The sequence below is a fragment of the Macrotis lagotis genome, chromosome 2 (assembly GCF_037893015.1).
Source record: "Macrotis lagotis isolate mMagLag1 chromosome 2, bilby.v1.9.chrom.fasta, whole genome shotgun sequence".
Lineage (NCBI taxonomy): Eukaryota > Metazoa > Chordata > Mammalia > Peramelemorphia > Peramelidae > Macrotis > Macrotis lagotis.
In genome coordinates, this window is record NC_133659.1 from 226,618,954 (window position 1) to 226,641,082 (window position 22,129).

Consider the following 22,129-nt stretch of genomic DNA (forward strand, 5'->3'; position numbering starts at 1 on the left):
GAGATTTGGACCTGAAGTTTACAGCTCTCTCTTTACTGTATTTCTTTCCTTAAGCCCAGATCACTAAAGAAAACTCCTGAGAAAAGGTCATTTCCAGCCCTGTTTGTGAATCTTGGGACCTGTCTGTGTAGTGGGGGATTTCCTCAACCTTTTTTTTAAGAGGAGAAAATGATAGCTATCAACAGGATTCTGTAGCTAAAAAGACTAAGAACATCAAAGCAATGCCATGTCTTTCCAGGAGGTATGGACTTATGAGTTTCCAGGTCTCCGCTCTAAGGTAAATTGTGAAATATCTTTCGAGCAGTTCTACAAAGTTGTCTAACTCCCAGGAGAATTAAAATAGGTGATTCATTAATGTGTGAGGCTCTTGGATTTTTAAGCATTTAGTTTGTGGTGAAGGAAATAAATGCTATCCTATACCTAATAATTACTTTATATATTGAATATCTCTTATGGAAGGGACCTAATTAATTTCTTTAATTTAATAGAGACCCTAGTCTCTATTAAAACCCTAAGTTTTATTTAAGAAATTTTCTATGGCTCTCTGAGATGAACCAAAGAGTGTGAGAAAAGTCTTCTCCCCTAGGATTGAAATTTTTGTCCATGTAAATTGAAAACCAGGGTCTTTATAGAAAGAAGAGCTCTCCCTGGGTTCTGAGTAATATAAAGAAAGTGTTATGTAAGCTATTAAGGATTATTTGAGTGTGAACTATTATTACTGGACCCACTTAGAAAAGGAGAAAAATCCCAAGTGAATTTGGAGTCACTAAAGTGACTAAATTATCCCTTTATTGCATTCTATGTGATATTGGATTATTTTCTCCCATTGCCCCTCCCTGATAAATTAGGTGGTTAAGAAAGTAGGTGCATTAACTACAATAGTGCTGTAGGAAATTATTTAATATGCCTCCTGAAACATCTAATTTAGAAAGAGTATTCCTACCCCCTTCAAATGATACTGTTCTAATACAACATTTCCCTTTCATATTTGCTTTCTTAAAAAACTCTTAGACCTTAAAATCCTTAACAAAGTTTCAAAATGCTCATTTTTGAAAAAAAGCTGTTGAGTGCTTGATGAAATATCTGTGGCAGGGCAATTCTTGATTTTAAAATAAGGAAAATTACATGCATATTTTAACCATTCAAAACTGGGCACTTCAAGGCTCTATTCAATAATGTCAAGTAAGATAGAATTCTACAGTATAAAGCTAAGCCTATCCCTGATGCTTTGTTTAGGGTTGGGAATCTCATAGGGTCATTGCTGATGAAATCCAAACTATCAGATTTAGTTTTATTTATAGATTCTTAGACTCCTATAACTAGAAAGAATGTTAGAAATAACCTCATTGCTTTAAGGGTATAGTAACTGAAGTCTAGAACGAAAATGATTTGTCACAAAGCCAATTGCTGTGGAGTACAAGTTAACTAAGACAAAGTAAAATAATTAAATTTATTTACTTCTACACTAAATCTTATAAATTTTTTACATCTTTAAAACCTTTTAATATACAATGCATCCTGCTTTTGCTAAAATCATTTGTTTTATACAATTTAATATTGATTTCACAAGAGTATGACATATTCTTTGTCATAAAACATACATTCCATTGGTTATTAAGATTATGTTCCATGAATATTCTATTTCCCCAAGTCTAGCTTTAATTATAAGTCAAAGGTTTTGTGGTGGGAGATATATCCTTACCCCATTCAAGTTAAGGTAGTTTTCTTCCTCAAAAGTTATTGAAACTATCCTTGAGACAAAATTCTCAGGGAATCAAAGTTGGCGGTTAATAACACTTCTAGGTTTCCTGAGAACAAAATAATCACAAGGAACTACAGGACCTTTCTGTAGTGGACCATCTCAAACAATTCAGAGACTGGGTAACTTCCTTTTCAATGCATATCTTTGTTGATTATACTTATCCAGCTAAGTAAATCTCCTTCTGTTAACTCTAGAAAGGCATTGGAGTATCTCATTCCATTCTAATTTCAGAGTTAAAATACTAGTGAACTATCTTGAGATAGGCCCTACCCACTCAAGCTTTCAATGGGGTTTCAATCAGATGAGTTCCCAGATCACTGAAGCGAATTTCTCCCCCCCCCACCCAGTCTCTGACTCAGCCTCTCTCTTTCTCTATGTCTCTTTAATCTCGTTAATTTCTTAACCTTTTGTGACAGGATGCAAATCTTTATTTTGTACTATTTTATCCCTGGGAAATTCCTGTATTTCTATAACAGTTATTCTCCTTAACATATTTAACAGTTCATAATTCCCTCAATGAGGACAAGACTTATAGGCCTACTGAAAATAAAAAGTCACCTAAACTTTTGGGTGGATGCCAAGTGAAGAAACTCAGACTTTACAGGGTCATATAGATGGCTTCTGGTTTTTTTATATCATCTTCATGGAAAAGTGATTTCTATCAGTAAAAATTACGTTTGGGAAGAATCAGTACTCCATTTTGGGGGGCATAATCTTGTCCACAATAAGCAATTTTTTCTTCAGAGCAACAGTTGTAATTTGTTATTTCTTGTTTTTGTTATTTGTCCATCATTTTCTTTTTTCTTTTATTGATATTTTATTTTATTTTTCCAATTACATTATGAAAGTTTTTCAATATTCATCCACATGCAAATTTATAAGCTACAAAATTTTTTCCATTCTCCCTTCCCACCCTCCTCCCCTCAGCAGCGAATAGTCTAGAGAACATTGTACATGTACATTTGTGTTTAACATGTTTACATATTAATCATTTTCTGTATGAGGTATTAGGACTAAGGGAAAGAAAGAAAACTACAGAATAGGAAGGAAAACATAAGAGAAATTTTAAGAAAGTGAACATACTCTTCAGTCTGCATTTCTCTCCATGCTAGTTTTCCCCATTTAAATTTTTCTTTTTCCTTTCCTCTTACTCCTCACTACTGTTTTGCTCCCTTTCCTCTTTAATTTTTCTTTTAAATTTTAACTTTACTTTCTTTCACTTTTACCTTCACCTTCCCTTTTATCAGTTCCTTTTTCCCTTTTCTTGCCCATTTCCCCCCTTACTTTTCTGTAGGATAGGATAGATTTTTAAACCCAAATGAGAATGTGTGTTATTCCCTCTCAGAGCCAAATCTATTGAGTAAGATTTATTCAGTGTTCACGCCCTCCCTTCTTTCTCTCTAGGTTTTTGTGTATCTTTACCTGATGTTACTTATCCACTAATGCCTAGCCTTCTCCCAGTAGAGTCCTTCTTTTTAATGTTTTTATTGGTTTAATCCTGACTTGTCCTTACATTCCCTTTGTCCAAATATACTAAGTTCTAGTCTTAAAGACTGATTGATTGATTGATTAGCATTGCCTCATTGTCACTAAGTACCCTCCCATCTTCTATCTCAATAGAAATAACCTTCTGAAGAGTCATGAATCACTTAAAATTATAATTACTTTATACCCTATTCCCTTTTCAAATACCCTCCATGGACACACAATCCTCATGGGCCTCATGCAAAACCAAATCATTTCATGAACCATTTATACTGCCCTGCCCCCAGCATACTCCCTCCAATTATAACCAAAATATCAAGCAAAGCAAAATCTCTTCATTATGTTTTCATGTCCAGCTACTTTAAGTATACTCTCTTCCTCTGTCTCTATAGTATTACAACCATAGCCCTACCACCCTCTCCAACAAAAGTATCAATACATTCTCTCCCACTGTCCCTTTAGCACCCTAAGCATGATTAAGACAAGATCACATCCTAAGCTCTTTATGTCCAACCTTTCTCAGTATGCTTCTACCCTCTGCCACTATTGTACTTCAAACCTCTTGGTCTCTAATAAAGTTATTTCTGATTTAAATATGTATAGAACCTCTAAGTACTCTAAATACTGGGACATCCAAAAGTCTCTTTCTTAAGAGCTTTAGAATTGATTATAAGGAATGGGAGCCACTGGTACTGCCCAGCATAGGGTGCCCTCATCAGAGAAAGTGCTGAGCTCTATGAGAAAGGCAGAATTAAAATAACTCAAAGGAAACATGAAATATATAAGTTTAAACACCCCAGGTGTGCATGTGGACTATTTGTGCTCTGGTAGAGCATTCTGAAACTGTATGGTCTGATCCACCACAGTCACTTGTACTGTAATTTGCCTTAAACATGGTGATGTCATTTGGGTCTTCTTCAATAATGAAAGACAAGAACCAATCATATCCATAAGTACAATATCTTCAACTATATTCAACCCTTTAACTATCCCTAGAAAAATCAAGGGTTACAAGCATTATCTTACCTTGTAGGGTTGTATACAATTTAATGTGTACAATTTGTGTTTTTCCTTCTTTCCAGTTACCTTTTTAATGCATCCTTTGAGTCTTGTATTTGAAGACTGAATTCTCTGTTCAGTTCTGGTCTTTTTATCAGGAAATTTTGGAAGTCTTCTATGTCATTGAAAATCCATCGGGGTTTTTTGGGGGTTTTTTTTAGGTTTTTGCAAGGCAAACAGGGTTAAGTGGCTTGCCCAAGGCCACACAGTTAGGTAATTATTAAGTGTCTGAGACTGGATCTGAACCCAGGTACTCCTGACTCCAGGGCAGGTGCTTTATCTACTACACCACCTAGCTGCCCCGAAAATCCATCTTTTCTCCTGATAGAATATGCTGAATTTTACAGGGTAGTGAATTCTTGGTTGTAATACTTTGCCCTTTGAAATATCATATTCAGGGGGCAGCTGGGTGGCACAGTGGATAGAGCACTGGCCCTGAAGTCAAGAGTACCTGAGTTCAAATCCATCCTCAGACACTTAATAATTACCTAGCTGTGTGGCCTTGGGCAAGCCACGTAACCCCATTTGCCTTGAAAAAACCTTAAAAAAAAAAGAAATATCATATTCCAGACTTGCCAATCCTTTAATGTTGAAGCTGATAAGTCTTGTGTAATTCTGAAAAACTGTATTTAAATTACTTCTTTCGGGCCTCTTGCAGTATTTTCTATTTTATTTAAGAATTCTGGAATTTGACTATGACAGTCCTTGGAGTTTTTATCCGGAGCCTTTTTCTGGAAGTGTTCTGTGTTCTCTTTCAAGGTCTATTTTGTCTTCTTGATCTAGTATATTAGTACAGTTTTCCCTGATAATTTCTTGAAAGATATTTTCCAGACTTTTTTTTTTTTTGAGCTAGGCTTTCTGATAGACCAATAATTCATGAATTATATCTACTGGATTTATTTTCCAGGTCTTTTGTTTTTGCTAAAAGGTACTTTACATTTTTTTCATTTTTTCATCCTTTTGATTTTGTTTGATGGAATCTTGTGTCTCATACATTCATTTATTTCTTTTGTCCAACTCTAATTTTTAGGGTTTCATTTTTTTCATTTAACTTTTGTGTTTCCTTTTCTATTTGGTTGATTTTACTTTTTGCTGAGTTACACTCTCTTTCCAGTTGGTCAATTTGAATTTTAGATGACTTGCATTCCTTTTCCAGTTGGTTGATTTTAGTTTTTTTGAAGAGTTGCATTCTTTTTTCAGTTATTTCTACTTTTAAAGGAATTTATTTCTTTTATCAATTTTTCATAATATTCCTGCATGAGTCTCATTTCTTTTCTCTTTTTTAATTCTTGCTTTCTTCTTTAGTTTTAAAATTCTTTTTTTAAGCTCTTCTATGAGGTTTTGGATTTGAGTCCAATTCATAGAGTCCTTTGAGACTTCCTAAGTAGGCAATTTGTCACTGCTTTCTTCTTCTGAGGTAGCATTTTTATCATCTCTATCTTCATAGTAACTTTCTATGATTAGTGCTCTTTTAGGTTTTTTGCTCATTTTGATTATTGAGCTCTGTCCCTGAGCTTTTTGTGCAGGAGTTGGGGTCTGACTCACTGGCCAAGATGTTACCTATGCAGCCTAGGCCTTGCCTATGCAGAGGTTTGTTTCCTCCTTTATGTCCAGGCTCTACCTATGCAGAGTCTTTTGCTCCAGTGTTCCCAGGGTTCAGACTTTGTCTGGGACCCTCTCTGCTGGCTTGTAGCCTTTCTACCAGGACCTGGACTACACTATGGCTAAAAGTCTCCCTCTGGCTTTCCTACTCTACAACCTATCTGAACTTTACTTCCAATTTTCCCTCAAAAACACAAACCCTCACTGAAGATCTCCATGATGTCTACAGTTGAAAACTTGTTTTGAACTGTTTTGTTTTGTTTTTTGGTGTAATCTATAGCTTTAATGTCTATTATGAGGCTTCATTTAACATGGTGTAGAGAAGAACTCTGGAGGCATGCTAGCTTCATGCCACTATATTGGCCTGTCAGTCATTTTCAAAGAGAACCAATGATATCACAAGTGATATCTTGATTCATGAGTAAATTGGATTTAAGTGAAACAGAATTGTGCAAAGTCATCATCCTCGTTCTCTCTTCCACAGTCATCAAAATCCAGTGGTAGGACAAAAGTCAGGATGACTGTCAATGGCCTAGGATGCAGTGGGTGACCAAGCTCTTAGTGCTCCACAGTGCCTGCTTCAAACTTCTTTGTGGCCATTGGAATAAATTGTTCTGGATGTTTTATAGCATTCTCGCTGTTTTTCCGACTTCAAGAATCCTATACCTCACTGTAGAGGAATAAATAACAACTCTCAAGTTCTGGATCCCTCTGAAGGTCTTCTTTCCTGAAGATTAATTAGACTGTTTCACCTAACAATAGCTTGCTGTGTTCTTGACATTATTTTTGTTGTTAACTGCCCTGTTTGTGCTTTGATTTTTTCACATGATATTTTATCACAGACTTGATTGATCCTTGAAACACCAATAACCACTGCAATATCTCTAACAGTCATTGAAATATGCTCTTTAAGAACTATAATTTTTGCACATTTCCTTTGAATAATACCCATTCTTTAAAACCATAGAACTAAAAACACAACAAATGAAATACATCTGTATGGAACTAAATCCAGCAATCAACTGGCAAAGAACTCACTAAAAATGGGGAAACCAGCTCAATCCAGTTGGAATGAGTCACAGATACATATGACTACTGCTGTTACATAAGGAAAACATATCAAAATTATTGTTCTCTTAAGTAATTTTTACATAATTATGCCATCAAATTTACAATGAAACAGTTCTCATGTACTCCCAGTCCAAAACTGAGAAAAAATTAAACTTTATCAAGAGGAAATGAAAGATGGAAAATTTGTAAAGATCTAATGCATATTTTTTTTAAAAAATAATTTTATTAGTGTCATTATATAGCAACAAAATTGCTTTCATCAGTTTATCCAAATGAGTTCTGATCTCCAGAGTTTTCATGGTGTGATGACAAAATACCTTTTCTAATGATTCTGACATTAGTTCTGACATTTAAAAAAAATTGTCCAGGAAGAACTCTATTCTTTGTTTACTAGAAATTATTTTCATTATACATGTAAAATAATTGATAATATCTTGAATGATCGCTTCCTTGGGGATACCTGTGGGATGTATAAGACAAAAGCAGCTTAGAGGACTGGGGTAAAACTGGCAACTTCAGCTGGGAAAGTATTGATTCTTCAGTGAACTAAGGATGAGTCAACTTGTTTTTGCTCTACAAATATGACAGTGTCCCTCAGACAAGAAACAACAACTTAGTGGATATGATATTGTCTTTTTCTTGTGTATTTACATATCAGAAAAAAAGAAGAGACTCTTTTCCTCACTTTAATCCATTCTCAATTCAGCCACTAAAGTGATTTTCCCAAAACCCAGATCCAATCATATTACATAGATCCCTACCTACTCAATAAACTCCAATGTCTTCCAATTGCCTCCTGAAACAAATAAAAAACACGATGTTTAGCATTCAATGCCCTTGAAAACCTCCCCACTTCTTACCTTTCCAGTTTTCTTATACCTTATTCCCCAACACATAATCTTAGATCTGGTGACACTAGTCTCCTGGTTCTTCCATGAACAAGAAACTCTGATTTCTTGGGTTGGGCCATTCTCTCTGGCTGTCTCTTATGCCTGGAATGTTTTCCCTTTTCCTGTTCCAACTACTGAAATCTCTGACTTCCTTTATCACTAAAATTCTACCTTCTAAAAGTGCCTTCCTCAACCCCTCTTAATTCTCATGCCTTCCCTCTGTTACTTCCTGGTTATCCATATAACTTGTTTTTTATATATTTGTTTGCATGTTGTCTCTACCATTAGATTGCAAGCTCCTTGAAGGAACATATTGTCTTTTGCCTTTTTGTTTAATCCCCCAGGACCTAGCAGAGTACTGAATACATTGTAGGTATTTAATAAATGTTTATTGATTGATTGATGAAGTCAATCTTGTGGAGCCAGATTCCAATCCAAGTGCTCTGATTCCAAAGACAAAACTCTTTATACTTCACCATACTGCTATATTAAAAGACATCAGAATTCTAATCAATACAGGAACCAATTGTGTCTTCAAAGGGTTTTGAATTGCTTCTGAGGGTCAGGTTAGAGGAAAGTGATTATTCTGTCTCCAACCTTGGCCTTGGCAGAAATGAGCTCAAGGTCATCTCTGTCTCTTTTGTTTGTTTTTTCCTGATTTTAGGTGAAAGAGCATTATGAAAGAGAAGTGTCTGGGGTCCTTGTGCATTTGAGAAATTCAGGAATCAGATAAGAATGGTGGTAGTAGCATTGTCCATTGGTGACTGACAGCAGTGGAAGTAGTTACAGATGTGTAAAGACAGTTACCCAAAGATGGTAGCAGCTTCAGGGTTTATGGCTTCTCATTGTTGAGAGACTTGCTAGCTATGACCCCTAGAAAGTCACTGACCCTGGGAATGTAATAGAGAGTTACACTTAAGGGAAACTCCATGAGGATTCAACAAGGAGAAAATAGGACTTCCAGGGCCATGGGAGGTACCTCTTTGTCACATGTGTTTTCCATATGTGTGCCTTATTTCCATTATGTTTTAAGACTGTGTCAATTCTCCCCATGGATATTATGTACATTTATGGGAAAGTGCATCCCATTTTGGGGGAAAATTTTGGACCAACTGTTCTTGTTCTAATTTCAGTAAAGGTGTTTTCTAATAGTTTTGCTGGTCAGTTGATGTTGGGGAATACATGGGGGGGTAGTGGACTAAGTAAAAACAGTGCTAGCAGCATAGTCCTTAACAGTACCCCTTAAATGAACAAATAGGGCCAGTGCTCTATCCACTGTGCCACCTAGCTGCCCCCAGTATTGCTCTTTAACAGCTTCAATAGCTATTTCAGATTCTGGGTGGAGTGCATCACTCTTTTTGTGACAGCTTCCTTCTTCATTCTACTCACCTTCATTCCTTCTATTTGCTCTGGCTTCCATTTTCATTTATCCACAAGTTCTTTTGGAGAAGATCAGAGTTAGTGGTATTCTGGATAGTCTCTCCCTACATTAAATCGAAAGCTTTTCAGAGCTTAGGAAACTCTAATGATAAAAACAAAACAAAAGAACAACCAAAATCCTGTCTGTCCCTGCCCATCTAGTTACATGGCCAAGAACTTTTGAACAACTCAAAAGTTAGGTTACTATATAGCAGCAGAATTAAATATTAAATGGTTTTCTGAAGAGGTGAGCAAACATCATCATCAACTAGAAACTTTCTCTCTCTTCATCTCCTTCAATTTAGTAAATGAACAATTAGTGTGATTAATGAACTCTCTGGGGGGAGAAGGAAAGAACTGCCAAAAGGTTGTTCCCCCTTATATTCACGAATATCAATGTAGCTATATTTCCTTAACCAGTGAAATGATGACAAAATCTGGAAACAGTCAATGTTAGAGAGGCTATGGGAAGATAGGCAGTTGGTAAAGTTGTGAATTGGGAAAACTTTTCCAGAAAACAATCTGGTATCCTGAGGGAAACATGACAAAGCTATTTGTACCCTTAGTCCAGCATATAAGCTCCAAGAGGCTAAGAGAAAAAACAAAACAACAATAGAAAAAAAGTCCCAAATGTGCCAAACTATTTAGAGTAACAATTTTTGTGGTAGCAAAAAATCTGGAAACAAAGTAGGTACCCAACAATTGGGGGATGGCTAAACAAACTGGTATGTAAATTTAATAGAGTATGATACTCAATAAGAAATGACAAATATGAGGAAGTCAAAGAAACCTGGAAAGACTGAAGTTAAGTAGAACCAAGAGAATAATAATAATGACAATGACCTCATTAATATAAAGGATAACAGTTTTTAAAAAGATTTTTTAGTTTTTGCAAGGCAATTGGGATTAAGTGGCTACTTAAACCCATTTGCCTTGCAAAAAACCTTAAAAAAAAAAAAGCAATACTGATCCCATGTTAAGACCAATAAGAGAAGTATCACCAGAACTTGCAACCCTAGAGTGATGAGAGCTTGCTGGTAGGTTAGAACTATCCCTTTTACCTTTCTAGTCAAGTTGCTTGCCCTTTTTTCCAGTCCACATGCATTCTTGTTTGTTCCTTATCTGTTATTTGCAGTTTAGATTTTATTTACCTCTCATAAAACCCTTTGGAACAGTAAATGCTAATCTAACTATGCATTTTATCTTTTAATTACAAAAGAGAAGGTAAGGAAATGTATTTCCTCCTTTAAAATGACAAATATTTGATCCAAATATGTGAATTGGTTAGACATGTGGATAGACCCATTAGGGTAAAATATGAGAACTAGTGGTATTTACCAACTACTTCTCTGGGAAACTTTAAGCTTAATCTGCCTTCTTAACATTTTCTCTATCTATTTCTTAAGTCTAGACAATCAAACAATAACTGAAGCCCAGATTGGTACCATTTTGCTTATTTCCTGAGGTACAATTTCTGACCCTAAAAATTTAACAATAAAGTTGGCTCTAGTACACCCCTGATGGAGACCTAGAACTGAACTGCAACAAGCCTGGCAAAGAATCTCAAAACCCCAAGGCTGATATTTTGAAATGTATGCTGATACTAACCACAAGTTGTGAGTGAGAAAAATACAGGTATTTTTCTTATTTTTTTCTGACAGCAGATTTTTGGCACCTGGAACTTGAAAAATAAATCATGATCCCACAGATTATTTAGGAGGAGAAAGCTAGGTCCTGGAGGGAAAAATAAGCAGGAGAAAAGCTCCACAAACAGGAAAGAAGGGGAGTGATTTGGCTCAGCATATCTTTTAGTTCAGGAGATGATTGACAGCCCAATCTGCTTTGCTTACCAATACCATCTGGTGACTTCTGCATACATAAATACATACATATGCATTTGGAACACATATTAATACATACATGTGCATACCTCTACATGTATATTTCTTGTGTATATTTGTGTGTATACTATATAACAAACAATTGCAACTGAGACTGACATTTTGAGATCAGTTTTGCTCTCTGAATCTTCTCTTTCAATATTTCTATAAAGTTCTCTATCTTTTAGGAAAGGGATGATTAGTTGAGATGAGAAGGGAAACAGGAGTTTCTTTTGTTAGAACTATTCATTAAAAGACTAGGGGAAGGGAGAGGATATTCTTGAGCTGATTGCTAGTTTGTCAATCAGTGGTTTCTTTCCTTCTGGCATGGTCTATAGCAAACATGAAAAAGGGATTGATATTCATTGGCCCCAAAAGGGGTCTCAGCAAAAATTCTCCCTGCCTTATAAAATCACCACTTTCTCCTTTTGAAATTTCTTGGTCTTGGAATCACAAACCTCCACAGTGGGTCTACCCCCAGCTGGACAACTGGGGAGTCTAAGGACCAAGACTGATCTCACTGTTAGAGTGAGCTCTGCCAGCTCTGCATACTAGTTTGGCTTCCAACCCTATTATTCCATCCCAGTAGAAACACCAATTTTCTCTGGTAAAAGAGATGTCCTCACATTACCTCCTAGCTTTAAGCTCTTGAGCAGAATGTGTTAGAGATAGGAGAAGGAAAAGAAAAATTCTGAAGAGATTCTTTGTCATGTCTATGATTTAACTGCTCCCATCAGTTGCTGGTGATAGCTCTGAAATTGAAGGATAATAAAGGGTTTGGTATGGACTTTATGACTCCACAACTCTACTAGTATTATTGATTGATTGACTGATTGATATCAGGAACAAAAATAACTTTGATCAGCTCTTTCAAGACTTGGACCCTTCCCCTAAACCTTATTAACTCCCAATCCTCCAACCAACACCAAATGAAGCTACTCAGAAAACAGAATTTTATTCTACTTCTAACTGCAGATAAAACAAACTAAATAGCCATCATAACAAAAAACAGTTAATAGGACTGATTTCTTATCTTCCAAGTACATTCAACTAAAAGCAATGGATCCAATAAAATATCACGGCAATGCAACAGACTAATCAATAACAAAGATCCAATTTAGACTTATCAAGTTTTGCCCTAGACACTCCAACTTCTTGGATTTTGAGGGTGAGGATATAGGAAGCATGATTAAGTTAGCTCATGGGGGCCATTAGTTGGCACAATGAAACTCAGGAAGATCTAAGTTCAAATCTAGCCTCAGAGACTCAGAGATGAGCTTTGTGACCCTGGGCAAGTCACTTGACCTCTGCTTGCTTTAGTTTCTCATCTGTAATACTGGATAATAATATCACAACAGGATTTTAAGGATCAAATGAAATAATAGTTATAATTTAAAATTATAAATTAAGCACAGTATCTGGCTTCCTTCTCTTTTTTTTTCATTCTACCTAAGTTATTCTGTTTGGGACTGTAGCATCCCTTTTTTCTTCTTCATTAGACTTTTCTTTTTCCATGCATAGGTTAAGCTTCTATGAAATAAATAAAACACTTTAATCCTTTGGTCAAGACAACCCTCATCTTCACCTGTTTCTGCATAAGCAGTAAGCAGAGTTTAGATCCACACAATGAGCTTGGGAGCTGGTGTTGTGCACTAGTTTTTCTTTGGGTCAAATCTTTACCTAAAGATGACACAGAAACATAAATATAAACCAACCTGGAACTCTAAAGTGCAATCCCTACTTATTCATACACATCCATCACCCCAAATGCCCCTGTGACTTCTGGGATCAATCTCCTACCTTCCTAGCTGAAGAAAGAGTATATACTAGAAGAGGTCCTCAAATTAAGGATCTGGGGTACATTCTAGGGTTAAGTGGCTTGCCCAAGGCCACACAGCTAGGTAATTATTAAGTGTCTGAGGTCGGATTTGAACTCAGGTACTCCTGACTCCAGGGCCAGTGCCCTATCCACTGTGCCACCTAGCTGCCCTTGGGATGCATTTAAACACTGAATACTATTGAGGATGCAAGAGAGGACCAAGGGATAAGCAACCAGAATGTTGAAGGGCCTTAAGTTCATGACTTAAGAAAATGTCTTGAAGGAACTGAAAGTGAAATGGAAGAGAAAAGAAATGCTCATTAATTTAAAAATGAAAAAAATATGTATTTTAAAAGGAGAACATAGTGTGCTACCAGAGATGGCCCTGAGAAAAAAGGAAGCTCATTGAAGTCAAAGACTGATTTTCATTTTTTCTTTAAATATCCAGTCCGTACTATCTTGCAAATAGTAGGCATGTAGTACAATTTTTAAAAAATCAAATGAATTGAGTACTCTAACTCAAAAAAAGTACTATAGTCCTTGAGATAGTGACTTCAGGAAGGTGAGGAAGATGATAAAATGGTTGAAAGTAAAGCAAAGAAAGTAGAGAGGTGCCAGAAGATAAATGTCTTGATTTGTTTTTAAGGCCAGTTCACTTTACAGGGAACAAAAATCCCCCAGATGAGTATGTAACTGTACCCTTTCAGTTGCTTTTAGCAATGTGATCTTGGACAAGTCAATTAAGTTCTGTTTTTCCACAAAAGTCAAGGAAATTTCCTCTGAGCTAAGATTGGTCCCGAGGACTAGGGCTAGACTGACGTGATTTTGTAATTGGATCACATATAAGAAAGCTAACCCTCAAGGAGTTGGCTTCTGTCAGACTAGATGGATGATTTACTGCCATAAAAGTCAACACCTCTTTCTGACCCAATATATCTTGGACTAGATGAGTTTCTGTATGAATACAAGAGACACTGTGGCTACTGAACCTGTATCATTGTCAAGTTTTCTCTCCAATCTGTTGTGAAGTAAACTTATTTTTGGTTAAGAATCAGATGTCTCCTGTATCCAGAGAAGGACTACTTTGATTTAGGGGAAAAAAACCTGATATCTTATTGTCTGATCTTGCTATCTCTTATACTTTATGTTTCTTCCTTAAGGATATGATTTCTCTCTCATCGCATTCAATTTGGATCAATATATACCATGGAAACAGTGTAAAGACTTGCAAATTGCCTTCTGTGGAGGGTGGGGGGAGGGAAGTAAGATTAGGGGAAAAATTGGAAAATTCAAAATAAATCAAATCTTTATAATTCAAAAAAAAGAAACTACTAAATTTTAAGGGAAACAAGTACTTTAAGGCCAATAAAAATCTTCATGTAATACAAAATCCACAAATTATACATAATAATAAAACATTGAATGTTATAGTTTAAGATAAAAAAAAGAATCAGATGTCTATGAGTATCCTACTTCCTTCCAATCCCTAGCCTGAACAATTGGATCAACCTAAGTCCAGTCCAGTCCAGGACATCAGTTTCTTCATCTGTAAAACAGAGATAATAAAACCTGAGCTATCACATAGGAATCTTGTACAGTAAGTGCTTTATAATTATTAAAAAGAGGCATGATCCTCAGTCTTGCAGAAATCATAGTCGATAAGAATAACACCAGAATGAAACAGATCTAGCCAAGCATGCCTGGGTCCATATATTGCATTTTTTTTTGGTTAGAACTCACATTATAACTTTTTCATATGCAATATCTAGTATGGTCTAGTGAACAGAATGCTAGGTTTGGAGGCAGGAAAAACTGGGTTAAGTAGTTGTATGATTATGGTAGGGTCACTTTAACTCTCTTGGTTTCCTCACTTATAAAATGAAAGTGTCTTCAGTTCAGCTCCAAAAACATACAGGACAACAGGAATGGCATATATACCATCCTAATTCTCAAATAATTTTTATCTCCTCTGCTAGTTTTTTGTTCTAGAGAGTTTGGAAATTATAGGGATTTAATAAGGTGACATCTTTCTGAAGCATTATTCTTAAGTTTTTATAGATCAATGTTATAGTAGGTGACTGTGAACCCCAAGGAAGTTTCTGATAATTACCCAATTTCAGTCCAGTTTATTAATTGAATTCTCGAGGATATTTTTGAAGTTTGGATCTTATAGTATGGGGATTTATTCTTTATTAGTCCATGAAAGATACCAAGCTTGTGCTATATCATTCTAAACTCCCAGAAATAACTTTTTAGGTATTTGATAGTCATCCAATTTTTACATCCTTAAGGGATACATTTGCATAGTTTCTAGCATGTCTTTATATAATAGGAACAGGGACTCTCTAGTTGCAGGCTATATTGATCTGGTATTGCCAAGGCAGCCACAGGTGGGACTGAAAATTCAATAAATGTAATAGCTTTTTAAGGGTGAATTAATTAAATGTTTGACCAAATTTAGCCTGAGAATGATATTGTAAATATTCAAATGACCCTTGGCAGAAAAAATGTTCTCCATCCTTGTTATATAATCTACATTGATCAATAAGTATTAATTATAACTTTTCTATAATTTCTTATGACTAATACTTGTTCCTGAATTATCATCATAAACTTTTCTGATTCCACAAACATGATTCCATTTACTTGAAGCTTCTCTGTCAATAAATTGTTGACTGAGTTCATGCAGATGTCAACCATGAGGACTTTTTGATTCTATTCTTGAAATTTAACTATTTTATAACTCCATGTGGAACTAACCACTAAGCTACATTTGACAAATCTAATATTATGTACATGTTACCAGCCTTTACTCTTCCTCTGTGAAGTATTGTCCACTTATTCCAAAAGTATTTTTTTGTCAGTTTTTGACATGTTAATTATGGGGTATAAGACAGTCTATCCAATCTCTTCCTCTTTTTTTCTTTTCTTTTTGGCTAGCTTATGGTAATGTTCAATTAATATTGTGCAGGTTTTTGTTAAGATATTTTCCATATCTGTTATGACTTATTCTCAACTTTCAAAAGTGAACAATAAGGCTAATATTACAAAAATGCTAACCTATTTAGCTTGATTTCAAGATGACACCCATTAATAAGCATTTATTAAGCTCCTACTGTATGGTAGGCAATGTGATACAATACAAATGCAAAGGATGAAACAATCTCCTGCTCTTGAGGAAATTATATTAGTTCAGAAAATATGTACATAGAAAACATACATAAGTATATACAGAATAAATATAAGGAGAATAAATTAAGATAATTGGGGGGGACACCAGCAAAAGAGTGTATATAGAAAGAGGCACTTAAAATTATAGAAGGGAGAGAGAGAGAGAGAAAAAGAGAGAGAGAGAGAGAGAGAGAGAGAGAGAGAGAGAGAGAGAAAGGGAGGGAGGAAGGGAGGAGAAGACTCCATAAGGCAGAGGTAATGAGGAAATATATTCCAGGCATGGGGATGGCCAGTACAAAGAAATGGAGAGAGAAATGGGATGTCTCCTATGAGTTAATAGAGAGAAGACCAGTTTGCCAGAACTGAAAAATATGGGATAAGAACTAATGTACAGAAAGGCTAGAAAGATATGTTGATTTCAGATTGTGAAAGACTATAAAAGCTAAATAGAAGTTTATATTTTATCTTTAAAGGAACATGATTAATATGAAATTATTTTTGTATGATTACATATTTTTAACTTTTCTCAACTTACTTTCTCAATGAGGGGGAGTGGAATGGGAAAGAGGGAGGAGAGAATTCAGAACTAAAAGTTTTAAAAATGAATGTTAAAACTTGTTTTAACATGTAACTAGGGAAAATAAAATTTAGTTTTTTTAAAAAAGCAATAAGTAGGCATTTGAGTTTATTGAATGGGAATAAGAAATCTCTGATCACTATGTGGAGGACCAACTTTGGAGTGGTGACAGATCTTAGATAGAAACTAATGATGATGTTGTTATAATAATTTATGTAAGAGGTGATGAAATCTTGAACTAAAATGATAGAAACATAAGGAGAGAGAATGGGTAGAATGTGTTTGCCATAGAGGTAAAAATGGCAATATTTGGCGATTGGATGGTAGGATGAGGGGGGAATAAGACACTGAAGATGACACCGTTTATGAACTTAAAAGATTTCCATTAAGTCTCTTAATATTCAGCCTAAGCCTTCTCAATATTTTTTGCTCAATGTATCTTACCTAGAGGAAGCCAAGGTATTTGTAGGTAACACCTTCATATAATTCAATGTGACCTCCAGATTCAAGCTGCAAGCGTTTCCTTAGCAAACATTAAGACAAGTCCAGATAACATTTTTATATCATTGGAGAAAGATTCCATGAGATCAAGGAATTGTTTAATATTTTTTGGTAGAGGCAAATACTTTGATGTTAGTCATTTAAATAAAAAAATAATAAAATATTTTGATTTGACCTCTTAATTTGGAAGTCATATTTAGCAATTTTGAGGAATATAGATATGAGGTTAGACAAACCATGAGTTTACATTTCTCTTTGAAAAATGCTGTGTTTTCTATAAGTTTTTCTTGATTATGATGTAAAATCATGTTTTAGAGAATTTTTTCCATAAAATATGCTAACATTTTCACTATACTGCACTTGTTTCTATTTTATGTCCAGTATTGTATTACATAAATAAGTTATGAGTGTGGAACTGAATCCAAGGCTTTGAAATAATTGACAGTAATTATAATCATTATCATCATCATTATCATCATCATTATCACACATAGACCAAGAAGAAACGTGCTATGTGTTGCAAGGTATTAAAACAGACCCAGAAACCTTTGAGATAGAATTCAAAATCTGAACATTTTATGACCAAGGCAACATGCCTCTTGCTCAAGTACCTAAGAAAGATGTCAGTCAGTCCTAGGTGACTTTCATAAATCTGAATTATTGAGAAAAATAATTTGCTTTTCCAAGACTGCTTCTCCTGTGGCTAGTAGCCAAATATTCCACATGAGGGGCTAGCAACTAAAGCAAAAAGGGGTTCCTGGAAAGATGTAGAAATTTAAATTTTGCCTTTAGCCAACAACAACATTTGAATTATTCTCTCTCTCTCTCTCTCTCTCTCTCTCTCTCTCTCTCTCTTTCTTTCTCTCTCTCCTCTCTCTCCCTCTCCCCCTCCCTCCCTCCCCTTCCATTCTCTTTTTTTCCATCTGTCTTCCTGACTGTCTCTTGTTCTGTTTCATTTCATTTCAAGGAAAATTTCTGCAGAAGCCAGAGAGATGGGCACACATTTTGAGCACATCCTGTTCTGCAGCTGTTCCGTCCTAGTGCTGCTCAACACCAGCTCTGCAGAAGGAAAAAGCAGGGCCTGGAAACAGAGATAACTCTTCTGTTTCTAGCTCACCATACAGAGAATTTGTGGGTAAAGGATTGCTCCAAAGTCTCTCAAAGATATTTCAGGGACACTCTACCTGACCCCAAAGCTTTTCCGCTGCTTTGGACAAACCTGTACATACCTCAGTCCCACTTAAAGCCAGACTCTGCAGGCAGGAATGCCAAGCCCAGTTAGGAAAAGCAAGCATGAACAAGAATACAGAGATTTAACCATATTATAAAATACTTGAGAAGACTACTTATCTTGCCTGGTTAATAAACATAACTTATTATGCTTGTTGTGAAGGGGAGTCTGAGATATGTTTTCTCTCTGTGAGTGTATTCACGTTCTCTATCTCTGTGTGTGTCTCTCTCTCTGTAACATACACACACACACACACACACACACAGCCTTACATATACACACACAAAGTACCCTCACCCCAGAGAAGCAAGATCAAAGAGAGAGGCTCAAGCAGTGAAAGTCTCAATATTTGACTTAGGGATCAAAGAAAAGGAAAAACCTGAACATTCATTTTTTACTTCCATGTTTATGATCAAACCTTTTTTGCCATACCAAAAGGATAGACACAGAAACTATGATAGAAGTGTGTTTTATAACAAACAGCAAGTTTTGCGGTCCTGTACTGAGTAGTCTGCAGAAGTAGATAAGGAGGAGAAAATAATCATTTATTAAGCACTTTTTTTTATGTACCAGAAACTGGACTAAGTACTTTACAAATATTTCATTTCATCCTCATAACAAGCCAGAGAGGAAGGAGATATTATTATCATCCCTATATTAGAGTAGAGGAAACTGAAGCAAGTGTCTTGTCTAACATAACACAAGTATTTGAGGTTGACATTGAACTCAGTTCTTCCTGACTTCCAGGCCCAGCATTTTATCCCCTGCACAATCTAGCTATATCAATCACAGGGCAGCATCACAGAACAAAGTCCTTGTGGTTCTAGAAGGTCTTTTAAAAGTTAGCATCCAAAGTATGTAATTTCTTTCATTGGGAGAAGCATGTCAGTATCCCTAAGTGACTAACTCTCATTTCAGACCCAGCAATAAGGAGAATGCTACAGGTCTAAGCAGGAAGAAACCTAGAGTCAAGAGTATGGAATGGTTATTCCCATACTTCATTACTAAGAGTATTAGCCTTTGGTGCCAGATCTTTCCCTCTTATATTTCCATGGAATTCTTCAGATTATCAAGACTGAGTACTCCAAAAGGGATGATTTTAGAATTAGATGGGTGGACTTTAGAATTAGATGGGAGAGATTGTCAAAGTGGTTTCTCCTTTATACCAATTACAAAATAAAACAGCTGTGGGGAAATATTTCTTTGACCCTTCCACCCTCCTGTTTCTTCCCATGTTACACTCACCCCTTTGGTATAGGCCCAGCACATGGCCTAGCTGGTCCCTGGAGCCACAGCTACCATCAACCCAAGGAACAGAGAGACACCAGGTACTGGCAATAGAGGACAAAAGAAACAGCAGCAAATGTATAGTGTAGACACTTGGCAACATGACTGTGCCTACAAAATTCTTTTCATCTTTGTTTTGATGGATAAAGTTCAATGCCAGAATATTTGGTTTATGAGTCATACTAATTACAGCTGAGGAAGAGAGGAGGGAACTAAGAACAAAAACCAAGCATGTTCAGAAAAAAATGTTCCATACTTATTAGATTGGATAGGAAAGTTGCAACCTAGGAGTGAAGAAGGCCAAATGTTCCCTTCCTGTGAGAATATTGGATTGGGTCACTCCCAATGGGCATCATTGGCCCTTAATATGTACCTGTCATGCTAACTATATCACCAGGACAGAGATCTTTACATTGGCAGAAAAAGGGAGCTTCAATCTAAAATCCCTATGCCCAAGGATCCAGAAGTTCTGCCTTTCACGTAGAGCTCTCTCCTTATATCTGCAAAGGTTACATTTCATGAATGCACATCCTCTAACCTTTTGTAAAGTGGGGGTGAGAGTGCCACTAAAGACAGAGAGGAAAAGAAATAAGGTCCATGGATAAGAGAAAACATATTTCCTTCTGTGTAACAGGGAATTTTCCACAAGCAAAGGGATAACTTCCTGGGAGTTAGAAAAATTCAGCTAAATCCTACAAGCATCTATTAAGTGATGTTTCCATTTACAAGGTATTGCAGCTAAACACTTGAGATCCAAAGACAAAAATCTCAGCTCTGCCATTAACTTATTGAGTCATCTTGGAAAAATCATTTAATCTCTTTGAGCCTCAATTTCTTCAACTTTAAAAATGAAGAGATTAGACTAAATGATTTCTAAATTTTCTCACTGCTCTAAAACTCTATATTTCCACAGGGGAAGGGAGAGGGAAAAGATAATATCCTTTGGCACTCTTCTGGCGGGAACACTGAGCAGATCTGCTGAAAAAATTTCCCAACTTTCTGTCCCTAGATCCAGTTGATGATTGTGTCAAGATGAGGATATGTCACCAACGCACTATCAGTAGCTGCAATTGTACAAATATAGGCAGAAATGCACACACAGGACTAAGTACATTCATTTGCAAAGATGCCATGTGTGCCTTGGCAGACTATTGGAAGAGCTTATGTTTCTTTACTCTGTTTAAAAAAAAAGTAGGAGCAAAGCAACTTCCAAGGACGTCACACATTTCCCAATGGGACCTGTGGTACATCTAGCCTTTGGGAAAATTCATTTTCTCAGGGAACTTTACATTTTAGTTTAGGTTGCTCAAACAAGACATTCTCATCTACACAAAATCCCTGTTTCTAAAACCTGAAGGAGAGAGAGAAGGAAAAAGGGAGAAAGGTAGATAAAAACGAGAGAGAAAGAGACAGAAATTAGAGAACCAACATGCTTCTTCAAACCAAGTGGAGAAATTACAGAGTAGAGTCACACGGGCTCATGGGCAGAGAAAGACACATGGGGAGAGTTTAGGACGATCTGCAAATTAACTGGGAACCAGGGTATGATCTGTCTTTAGAAAAAGAAGTGCACAGATTGCACGGATATCCCCAGTTAAATGGTGCTTCTGTCTAAAGATAGAAACTCACAAGTGCGCCCAGTGAAGCATTTAGGATGACTAGAGCCCCACTCAGACACACCCTACATAGAGATAAACACATGTCTATAGGTTGTTTGCCCCTGAGTTAACGTGTGTGCACAGGTTGTGTGTTTGGAGTGTGTTACATAGCAGTCAAAGACAATGAATTTGTACAGTATATTGTGTCTCCAGTATCACAAATGTACTACACGAAGACTCATCATCCCTTGGGAGGCATATGCAACAGCCCTAAAGTCCCTCAAGCAAGCCTGGTGAAGTGACATTGTTTTTTCCTGTCCAAGCTGGATTCCCTCCAGGAACATCTCAGTTATTTAAATGCAGAAGCTGAAAGTCAATGCTTCCGGTAATATTTGTGGAGACAGGATAAATCTTGACGCCCCAGTCATAAAAAGAAGTTGCCCGTGGTGGGTAACTGCTCCCTACCAAGCATACTCAGGCATATTCCACCTTTTATCTTTTTTTTAGTCTCTCAGGAAAGCCCAAAGGAAAAAAAAAAAAACCCGAAGATGACAAAAAATACCTCAAGCAGAACAAAAGGAGGTATATATCCAGTCCGGAGACTGTTAACTAGCAGAAGTCTTCGGGAGAGGTTCCCAAGCACTCATTCCCCTTCCAAATCCAAAGAGTAAGGCCCTAAGTTGCCGCCCCTCTGTCTGTGGCTGGAGTGAATGACAGCAAGGGGCAAGCCGGACCCCCGAGCGGACCCGTTCCCTTTCTGTGCCCCAGTCGGCAGCC

General features: G+C 36.4%; 1 protein-coding gene across 7 annotated transcripts in view; it reads right to left on the reverse strand.

The window, feature by feature from the left end:
* The window catches only part of C1QTNF1 (C1q and TNF related 1), a 78,611-nt gene that overhangs the window by 16,406 nt on the left and 40,076 nt on the right, over positions 1-22,129 (reverse strand). Inside the window, exons 1-2 of one of the 7 annotated variants that reach the window (XM_074225021.1) lie at positions 19,713-19,798; positions 7,741-7,775 (exon numbers count right to left, since the gene is read on the reverse strand). The exons of 3 other annotated variants lie outside the window; for them this stretch is intronic. The gene's annotated coding sequence lies outside the window, so the exon portion shown is untranslated. Of the gene's footprint in view, positions 1-7,740; positions 7,776-9,258; positions 18,039-19,712; positions 19,799-22,129 lie in introns of those variants that run through there. 3 more of the 7 variants (XM_074225023.1, XM_074225025.1, XM_074225022.1) reach the window with 3 other exon arrangements.